The sequence below is a fragment of the Cetorhinus maximus genome, chromosome 10 (genome assembly GCF_964194155.1).
Source record: "Cetorhinus maximus chromosome 10, sCetMax3.hap1.1, whole genome shotgun sequence".
NCBI classification, from domain to species: Eukaryota; Metazoa; Chordata; class Chondrichthyes; order Lamniformes; family Cetorhinidae; genus Cetorhinus; species Cetorhinus maximus.
The window spans coordinates 71,075,392-71,084,676 of record NC_135888.1 but is presented as its reverse complement, the minus strand read 5'-3'; positions in this window follow the sequence as shown (position 1 = coordinate 71,084,676).

The following is a 9,285-nucleotide window of genomic DNA, read 5'->3' as shown; positions in this document are numbered from 1 at the left end:
GCTGCACGTCTCCTCTGATGAGGAGAATATCGAAAGGGCTGAGGCTGATGAGGTCAACAAAGCTGAGACTGCAGGGATAGAGGCCATAATAAGAGCCAGGCAAGGGAGGCACATGAGGCCCTCATAGCCACTGAATTCCAGGAGGATGATGATGAATAGCAGTGATTACCCTCTCGGAGAAGTGTCCTCCATGATGGGCCTATATCACCACCAGCATTGCTAGCCTTCTCATCTCCACTGTCCTCTTCAATCTGAGAATGAGCAGTTACACGTTTGGCTTGCAATGCCCTCATCATTTGAAGGATGATGAAGCCTCGGGCGCATGTGTCCTTGCTGAGATGAGGTCTTAACTGCAGAGATGGGGTCCGGCAGCACACAACCGAAGGTGCTGTCTCTTCAAGTATCTCTCTAGCATCCCAGTCGTTACGGCAGCCTACAAGAGGCAGGAGTTGCACTATAGCCCTTAGTGTATTTGTGGCAGTGTGCCTTACATCTGACAAAGCATTTCAAGAAGATCCATATTCAGATCATACTGAACAGTTCCATTGACTGCAACACATCACCATATGGATGTTGCATCACTGCGCTGTTTAGGTGAGGTTATGCGAAGCAGAATGTCTGGGCTAGCGCTGCATCTCTTTTTTGCCGATAGCCTTGTGGGCTATGTGCCTGCGAGGGACAGGGCACCGGCACATTGAGGAGGGAGGGTGCGCACACTTATTGGCGAGCTTAGATGTATACCCGCAGAGTCGACAACATGCAAGGCTGGCAGGAGGGCACACGAGTACTGAGTATGGGCTTTTAGATTGCAAAGTCTAATGGATGACAGAGAGTACATGGAGTTCAAGGAAAGATTACCCTTCTCCATGGGTACCTACATCTCTCCTTCTACATGACACCTTACCTTTCCAGAATGCAGGAAAGATGGGGGACTACATGCGCCTCCACCTTACACAGCCAAGAATGAAGATCACTTGAACCTCGGGTCTCCTGCTGTGAGGCAGGTGCACCCTCCTTGACCTGTGGAGCTGAAGGTGTTGGGGTCACAGGAAGAGGGGAGTGGGATCGACTGGACACTCATGGAGTCACCTGGGTTGTCCCCAGTTTGTCGAGCTGCTGATCCTTGTCCCTATGGATGCCTGTGGGCCCCTGGGTAGCTCCTTGATGAGAGGGGGCAGCTGGAGTGAGATCGAGGTACATTGCAATCTGTGGAATGCATCTGACAACCCTGCCTATATACCAGTGACTGTCATCCAGCTCCAACATCTGCATTCAGGCCGAGTCCACAGGCTTGTCATCTGACTTGGACTCAGTGGAATCCCGGCCTCCAACAGTCCTCCGAGTGCTGGTGACCTTGGATGTCCCTGCTCCTGCTTGCTGTGGAGCAGAATCTATGCTGTACTCACCTGATTGTGATCCTGAGTCTGCTCTATACCTAAGTCCCACCGAGCGTGCGTCTGAGCTGCTGGAGGGCATGGGTGAGCTCTGTGATAGGTGTTCCATTGCTGTGTCCTCAGGATCCCCATCTGTGGAGTCGAGGGGGCTGAAGAGGATTGGCTGGCTCTCAGTGCCCCTGTGTTGTCTAGCTGAGGTGCCACTGAAAGAGATTATAGATAAATAATGTGTGGCAGCAAAGTACAAAACATCACATTTCACTCACAGTCTTGCTGTCTGGAGGATCAGCTGATGCTGGGTCCTCACTTGGTTGTGCACCGCTGGTCTCACCGTCACCACAGGAATGGTCCCAGTCCTCTCCGGCCAGGTGTACAGCTCGCTCTTCATACTGGGTGAGGGCCCTGATCTCTAGTATGCTCCCAACGGTCTGGGTCCTCTCCCTTTTAATATGGGTGAGCTTGGCCTGCATAAAGACAGATGGAGAGAGTGTGAGCAGAAAGCATGCCAAGGTGGATGATAAGGATGCATGCCTTGTGTGTGCGCTGAGTAGAGCCGTGCACTGTATGACGACATGAGCTGCAGAGGATGAGAGACCAGATGGAGATGTCAAGGTGTGTGTAGGAGAGTGAGTAGTGATGCCCCTTGTGCTGGTAGTGTGTCAGTTCCCTGTGGAGTGTCATCCTGTGAATATCTGAGAGGCTTGTGAGAATGTGAGGTGAGAGTGATGAGAAGGTTGAATTCTCATCCTGGCCGTGTGGATAGATCATTCATCCATTTGCGACACTGGATCCTTGTTCTCCTCCAGGCAGAGTTGGTACTCACTGCCACAGACACTTCCTCTCAGGCCAGGTTGGTGACCTTGATGGACATCCTCCTGCTATCATGAGATTAGAGAAGGTCATGGTGTTCCATAGCGGCATTCAGATGGTGACCCAGTGACGCGCCACTAAACTTGGCGGCTGTATGTTTCTTTGGTTTGGAGGTTATCTCTCTTCTGGAGCAGTCCCAGGCTTCAGACATTGAGAAAGCAGTGCGCAGGTGTGGTTTAAATATGGTTCTGCTGAGGTCATGGCGGGGAGGGTGAATCAGAGGCTTCCCACTGATACAACATGTTTCCTGCTGATGCATATTCAATGAGGTGAGATGTGGATAATCGGGCAGGACAACCTGCCATTACGGCCGGCGGGGAGAATGCCGCTTATCCTGCTCGTCACTGCACTTAGCCAGCAGGGGGGAAAGTCCCATCCTTTGTCTTCTTCCTGGGATCTCCTTTGTAGTCCAGCAATGGCCACTACGGCATACTGGTGCTGCTGTGTCTACTCAGCAGCCGTCCAATCAGATTGGCTGGCAGCTCTCGAGGGCAGGACTTCCTTTCCCTGAAGGGCTGAAGATCCACTTTTTAAGGCTGCCGCCAACGTATTATCACTGTGGGACAACCCTTTTTAAAGTCGGTGGCTCAAAATTGATTTTTCTACTGGGGGAGCCCGCCACCACACCCACCCCCCCATCCACTGTGCGCATTGCCCCCCCCCCACCCCAGTCTTAAAATTCACCCCATGGAATTTGAAGATACATTCAGTGATTTTGACCACCTGTGTGAGGCCATTAAACTCTTTGCAGCACTGCATTCAGATCCTTAGGGCTGGATGCCAGGCATTGCCCTCCACTACTCTTTGCTCCCACAGCCTTCACCATGTGTTTCTGGAGGGTCACCTGGCTCCTTGCAGATGGAGCCATTTCTCCATTTCTCCACTTCATCCACCAAGATATCCAGTGCAGCATCCGAGAATCTTTTGAACACGGTCTCCCCAGTGTTGAGCCATAATTCACCCTTCTTCCTGCTTACATTCTCTTTCACAAATGATCCCAGCACCTGCTCCAATCAGAATGCACCTCCCCTTTAAGAGGTGCAAATTGGCTTTAAGTAGAGGCTAAGTTGTGAGGTGATAGCTTTGCACAAACTTGGGTCGCTTGCTGAGCTGCGCAGCCATTTAACTGCCTATGCAGCGCTGGCTAGATGAACACATACGCAGACCCAACTACGATTACAGTGTCGGGTGGCTGATGACTCAGCTGCCATTGCAGCACAAGTAGCTTCCATCAAAGGTCATGAGTGCTCCAGTGGAAGCTGGATCCAGCAATCTGTCCTCCAACAGATAATTAGGATTGTTGAGATGCCTCCCTGGAGGACTGGCTGGGAGTTACTCCCTGGTATGTAAGCCTGCTATGTCCTCTTTCAGGAATACACCATTTGTCTTCCCACCACTGACACCCTGGATGTGCCCTTGCTGTTGTCTCAGCCAGCCAACTCAGACTGCTGCCGCCCATACGGAAATGTTGTGGTCCAAAGACAGAGCTTTAAGGCCTAGATTTGCTCGAGTGCCATATTCCAAGACCATCTGCACTGAAAATCAGCAGCGTTCTGCCAGCTGTGCTACAGTCACTGGGGTTGTATAGCATAAAAGCACTAGGACAGGCAAAGGCACATGGAAGACTGAAACCAAGAGAATCCACAGGCTGTTCTGTTGACATTTTTATGAAAAATGAAACGATTTTATCTATAAATTAGGTTTGGGAAGTTTATCTCATGGTAGTTTTTATTTTTCCATTGCGGCCAAGTGAACACTATGATTGTAAGTGATAGGGGGAAGGTAAGCGGCCGAATTTAATCAGAAAAGTACGGATCCCAATGGTGGGGCTGGAAGTGAGCGCCACTTCCTCTCATGTGTCGGGAGCTGCAACGCACGCAATTACGATGCAAATTACATGCCCCACATGGAATTACATGGTGGGGGTGGGCAGAAAGAGTCTGCCCCTACCATCACGTGACTCAATATCAGGCCAGGATGGGCCATCTTTGCAAGCATCCATTCTCTGCAGGCAGAGAGAACTGGTAGGAAGTTGGCAGCAAGATCTTTCACCTGCAGGGCTAGGAAACAATTCTTTTTGAATCACACCCTCCACCCCCCTTAATTGACAACATTTGTGAACCCACACTCCTCCCTCTCCTCTTCAGCAATCACCTTCCTGGATACCCCTCCCCCCCTCCGGCCCTCACTCCATCTTTTCCTTTTCATTAATCACCTTCCTGGACTCCTCTCCCTCCTCCCCATTTCACCCTCTCCTCTACAGCAATTACCTTCCTAGATTCCCCCTCCCCCCACCCACCCGGCACTCACTCCACCCTCTCCTCTTCAACAATCACCTTCCTAGACCCCCTCCTGCTGCCCTTACTCCTCCCTCTCCTCTTCAGCAATCACCTTCCTGGATTCCCCTTCCCCGCACCCCCACCCCCCCCCGGCCCTCACTCCTCCCTCTCCTCTTCAGCAATCACCTTCCTAGACCCCTCCTGCCGCCCTTACTCCTCCCTCTCCTCTTCTGCAATCAACTTCCTAGACCAGCTCTAGCCACCCTTACTCCTTCCTCTCATCTTCAGCAGTCACCTTCCTGGATCCTTCCCTCTGACCCTCCTGCTTGACCAAGGTGACCTGGAGGAGATCGTAGAGGAGGTGATCATCTTTGAGGTCCAGCCACAAACATGGTCGCAAAAGGGTCAACAACCTCCTCTGATCAGCCAGGATAACAGGCAATGTGTTGTTGCATCAAAGTGCCCTTCATGAGGGTATCAAGCAAAGGGACTTTACAAGTGGAGCGATAGGCCAGGCTGGTCAACCTTGGTACCATATGGCAGAAGAGGCCAGACCGTGTGACAGTTGTGCATGGTAAGGCAATTAGGTACCAAGTAGGACGTGTGGCCTGTATGTGGCATGGGTATGCATGACGACAAGGTGTCTCTTGACATTTCCCTAAGTCTCCACTTTGTCATGCAAGATAAGGAAACTGTCAATGCCAAGGAGAGGACCAAGGCATTTGAGTTGAATGTTCTAATCCCATGTGAGGAGGAAGTCATGGAGAATGCGGGAGAGGAGGATGGCCATTCCATTGCTGGACTAGCCAGCCAGCAGAGTGAGAATGCCTCCAACATGGCATTGAGAAATGGGCACACTAGAGAAACACATGAAACTATGCTTTCCTGATAGACTGAGCTTCTCCTACATACAAACATATGAACAAGGAGCAGGAGTAGGCCATTCAGGCCCTCGAACCTGCTCCGCCATTTAATAAGATCATGGCTGATCTGATAGTAACCTGAAATCTGCATCCCACCTACCTCTGATAACTTATCACCCCCTTGCTTACCAAGAATCTATCCACCACTGCCTTAAAAATATTCAAAGACTCCCAGGGTATGCGGTCACTCCTCACCCTCTTTGCGGGTGACCCCAGAGCCTCCAGAAGGGCACTGTTCACCTCCCTGATGCATCCATATGGGCAGCCCCCAACAACCACAACCATCTTCCTTTGTGCTAGGTGTGACTCAAACCAGTGGGGAGTTTTCACCCTGATTCCCATTGAGGGAGGTGATGGCATAGTGGTATTGTCATTGGGCTAATAATCCAGAGACCAGGGGTAATGCACTGGGGACCCAGGTTTGAATCCCACCACAGTGCATGGTGAAATTTGAATTCAATAAAAATCTGGAATTAAAAGTCTAATGATGGAGCCAGGCTCAGGCCTATAGGGCGGTATTCATCATTTGTGAGTTCTGGTCCTGTGTTTCCAAGGGAGGCAGCTGTGGCATGGCAGGTCTACAGTCAGAAATGGGATATCAAGCTTGATGCAGGACAGGTCCAGCTGATGAGAGGGCAGGTCATAGGGGCTCTGAGGGATGGTCAAGGAATTCTGTAGACAGATCAAGGATGATGGAGGGATGCTCCAGGATGGTGGCAGAAAGGCTGAGGTTGCAGGTGGAGAGTCGTTGACACTGGAAAAAAGATGATGGTTAGAAGCTTGAGGTTGAATGAGGGAAGGCGCAGATTGGGAGCAAGCTGGGTGACAGTGCATTTCCTTTGACATGGTTGCTGATGCAGGTTGGGCTGTCAGGCGATCAGATTGTTGTGAGAGGAGGCCTGGGTGTGGCCCACAGCAGGGTCATACATTCTTATTGGTCAACTGCAGCTGCTCTAGGAAGGAAGGCCATGTGAACAGGCTTTTTTTAGCAGTTTTAGTACAACTGAGTGGCTTGCTAGTCTATTTCGCAAGCACTAATGTTAGCCACATGTAGGTCAGACCAGATAAGGACAGCAGATCTCCTAAAGAACACTAGTACGTTGAGCTCCAAAATGTTACCGCTAGTGTCAAATCTGCATTGAATGCTGAATGACATCACATTCTGCTTGTTCTGCAGACTTCTGGTGGTTGTTTACTGTGCATGTGCCAACATCCTCATCAATATGGTGTCCTGTGTGAATAGCCCCCAAACGTTTGTGCAGGTCTTAGGGGCTCTGAGGGATGATCAAGGAATTCTACAGACAGATCAAGGATGATGGAGGGATGCTCCAGGATGGCGGCAGAAAGGTTGAGGTTGCAGGTGGAGTGTCACTGACGCTGGATCAAAGACACCATTTTAGATACCAAATAGCACCCAAGCAACTGGTGTTACCATTCCAAGTTTCACATTGACTATGCCATGCAGACTCAGAAAGTTCCAGTCTTTATCCCCAACCTGTACTAAATTAGTTGATCTCAGCCAGAGGCTGCAGAGGACCTTTGGTTTATCTGAGAGAGGGGGCCAGGATTCTCATTATTGATTTTGTGTCAAGTGACCCTGCAGGAAAATTGCATTTGTGTGAGAATAGGATTGGGCCCAGCTGTGATATTCTCTTTCCCCTCCCACATGGCCAAACAACTTGCTGATACTCGATGGCAGCGTTCAAACCTGAAGAATGACCAACAGAAAAAATATTACAGTCCTGCTAGCATTCATGAGGCATTGTAAAGGAAAAAAGAAAAGATTAAGAAAAGAGAAGAAAAGCATCAAATCAATGAAAAAGATTGCAGGAAGTGGCATTTATAGTAAAAGAGTCACTGGATTGGCAGTGAGTATGCAGTAGACTCAGGAATGCTGTACAACATATCCTACATGAGCCATGTAATTTAGCAAATCAAAGCACAATTTTTCACTGAAATTTTCCTTTTTCTATGTTTTAAAACTAACATACATTTTATTATTTTGTACCTTCCCCAATCTATTAGGGTTGTCCATGGATCAGTTGGCACCACTCTTGCCAATCAGTTAGAAGATTGTGGGTTCAAATTCCACTCCAGAAACTTGAGCACAAAAATTTAGCCTGACACTTCGGCACAGTACTGAGAGAACACTGCACTATCAGAGGTCCTATCTTTTAGATAAGACATTAAACAGAGTCCTTTTTGCTCTCTAAGGTGGAAGTAAAAAAATGCCAAAGCCATTATTTCAAAGAGGAAAGGAGTTCTATCAAAATCATAACAAAACAGATTATCAGGTCATTATCACATTGTTGTTTGTGAGACATTGCTGTGTGCAAATTGGCTGTCATGCTTCCTGTATTACAATAGTGAGTATGCTTCAAAATTACTTTATAACAATATAAGAAATAGGAGCAGGAATAAATAATTTGGCTCATTAAGCCTGTCCTGTCATTCAATAAAATCATGGCCAATCTGATTGTGGCCTCAACTCTTGTTTTCTGCCTGCCATCATTGCCCTTGACTCCCTTGTAGATAAAAAAAATGTCTAACTCAGCCTTGAATGCATCCACTGTAGCCTCCACTGCTCTCTGGGTAAAGAATTCCAAAGATTAACAATTCACTTAGAGAAAAGAATCCTCCTCATCTCCATCTTAAACGAGAGACCCATTTAAATGGGGACTGTGCCTCTTAGTTCTAGGTTCCTCCATGAGAGGAAATATCCTGTCAAATCCCTTCAGAATCTTGTGTTTCAATAAGATCACTTCTTATTCTTCCAAACACTAATGAGTATAGGCCCAATCTCATAAAAAAAAACCCTTCGTCCCTGGAATTAATCTAATGAAGCTTCTCTGAACTGCCTCCAATGCAAGTATGCCCCTCCTTAAATAATGAGACCAAAGTTGTATGCAATACTCTAGGTGTGGCCTTGCCAATGCACTGTACAGTTGTAGCAAGATTTCCCGAATTTTATACTCCACCCACCTTGCAATTAAGGTCAACATTCTTGCTGTGCCTGCACGCTAACCATCTACTAAATTTTTGCCCACTCACTTAATCTATCTATATCCCCTTGCAAACTCTTTGGGCAGAATTTTACCTTTCAAGGATGGGACCTGATGTCAGAGGGAATCTGGGTGTCAAGCCTGCTTGGGAGGGTGGTGGGACTACACTTCAATTTTATTGAAGGAAGGTCATGAATAAGCTGCTGCTGGGTTTCCTGTCCCATTCAGATTGGATGCCTGCCCCTTAGATTTGCCATCCCAATCAGAGAGCCGGCCACTCAGCAGCCTCTGCAATGCCACTATGGTGCTGTGGCCACTGCTGAAGTCTGCATTCAGCGGGTGGCCTCCCCACCTGATGGGGGTTGAGCTGCTATCAGATGCTGACTCCGGCTAAAATGACCATTAATGGGCCATTTCAATATTTAAATTTGCTCCATGTGGCACGAAGCCTTTCGGAAGCCAGTCTCATCATTGGTAAAACTCCCACTTCAGGTAACCAATTACACCCGGCTCCCTGGACCCATGCTGAGGTGGTCTGAGGGCCACCTTTGTCCCCAGACTCATTGGTCCAGTCCTTCAAATCAGCATCAGCCTTACTGACTCTCACCCCCTTTAAGCTTGACCCCTTTTATCCCCCTTCCCACCTCTTCACTGCCCTTACCAACCTTCAACACCCTCACCCCCTTCACCCTCACACTCCCCTTTACCCCATCACCCCCTTAACCTCACTCTTTCCCCCCTTTTAACCCCCTTTATCCTGAACCTATTCATCCCTGTATCCAATTTGTAGACAGGGCTCATAAGCCCTATAAACCAA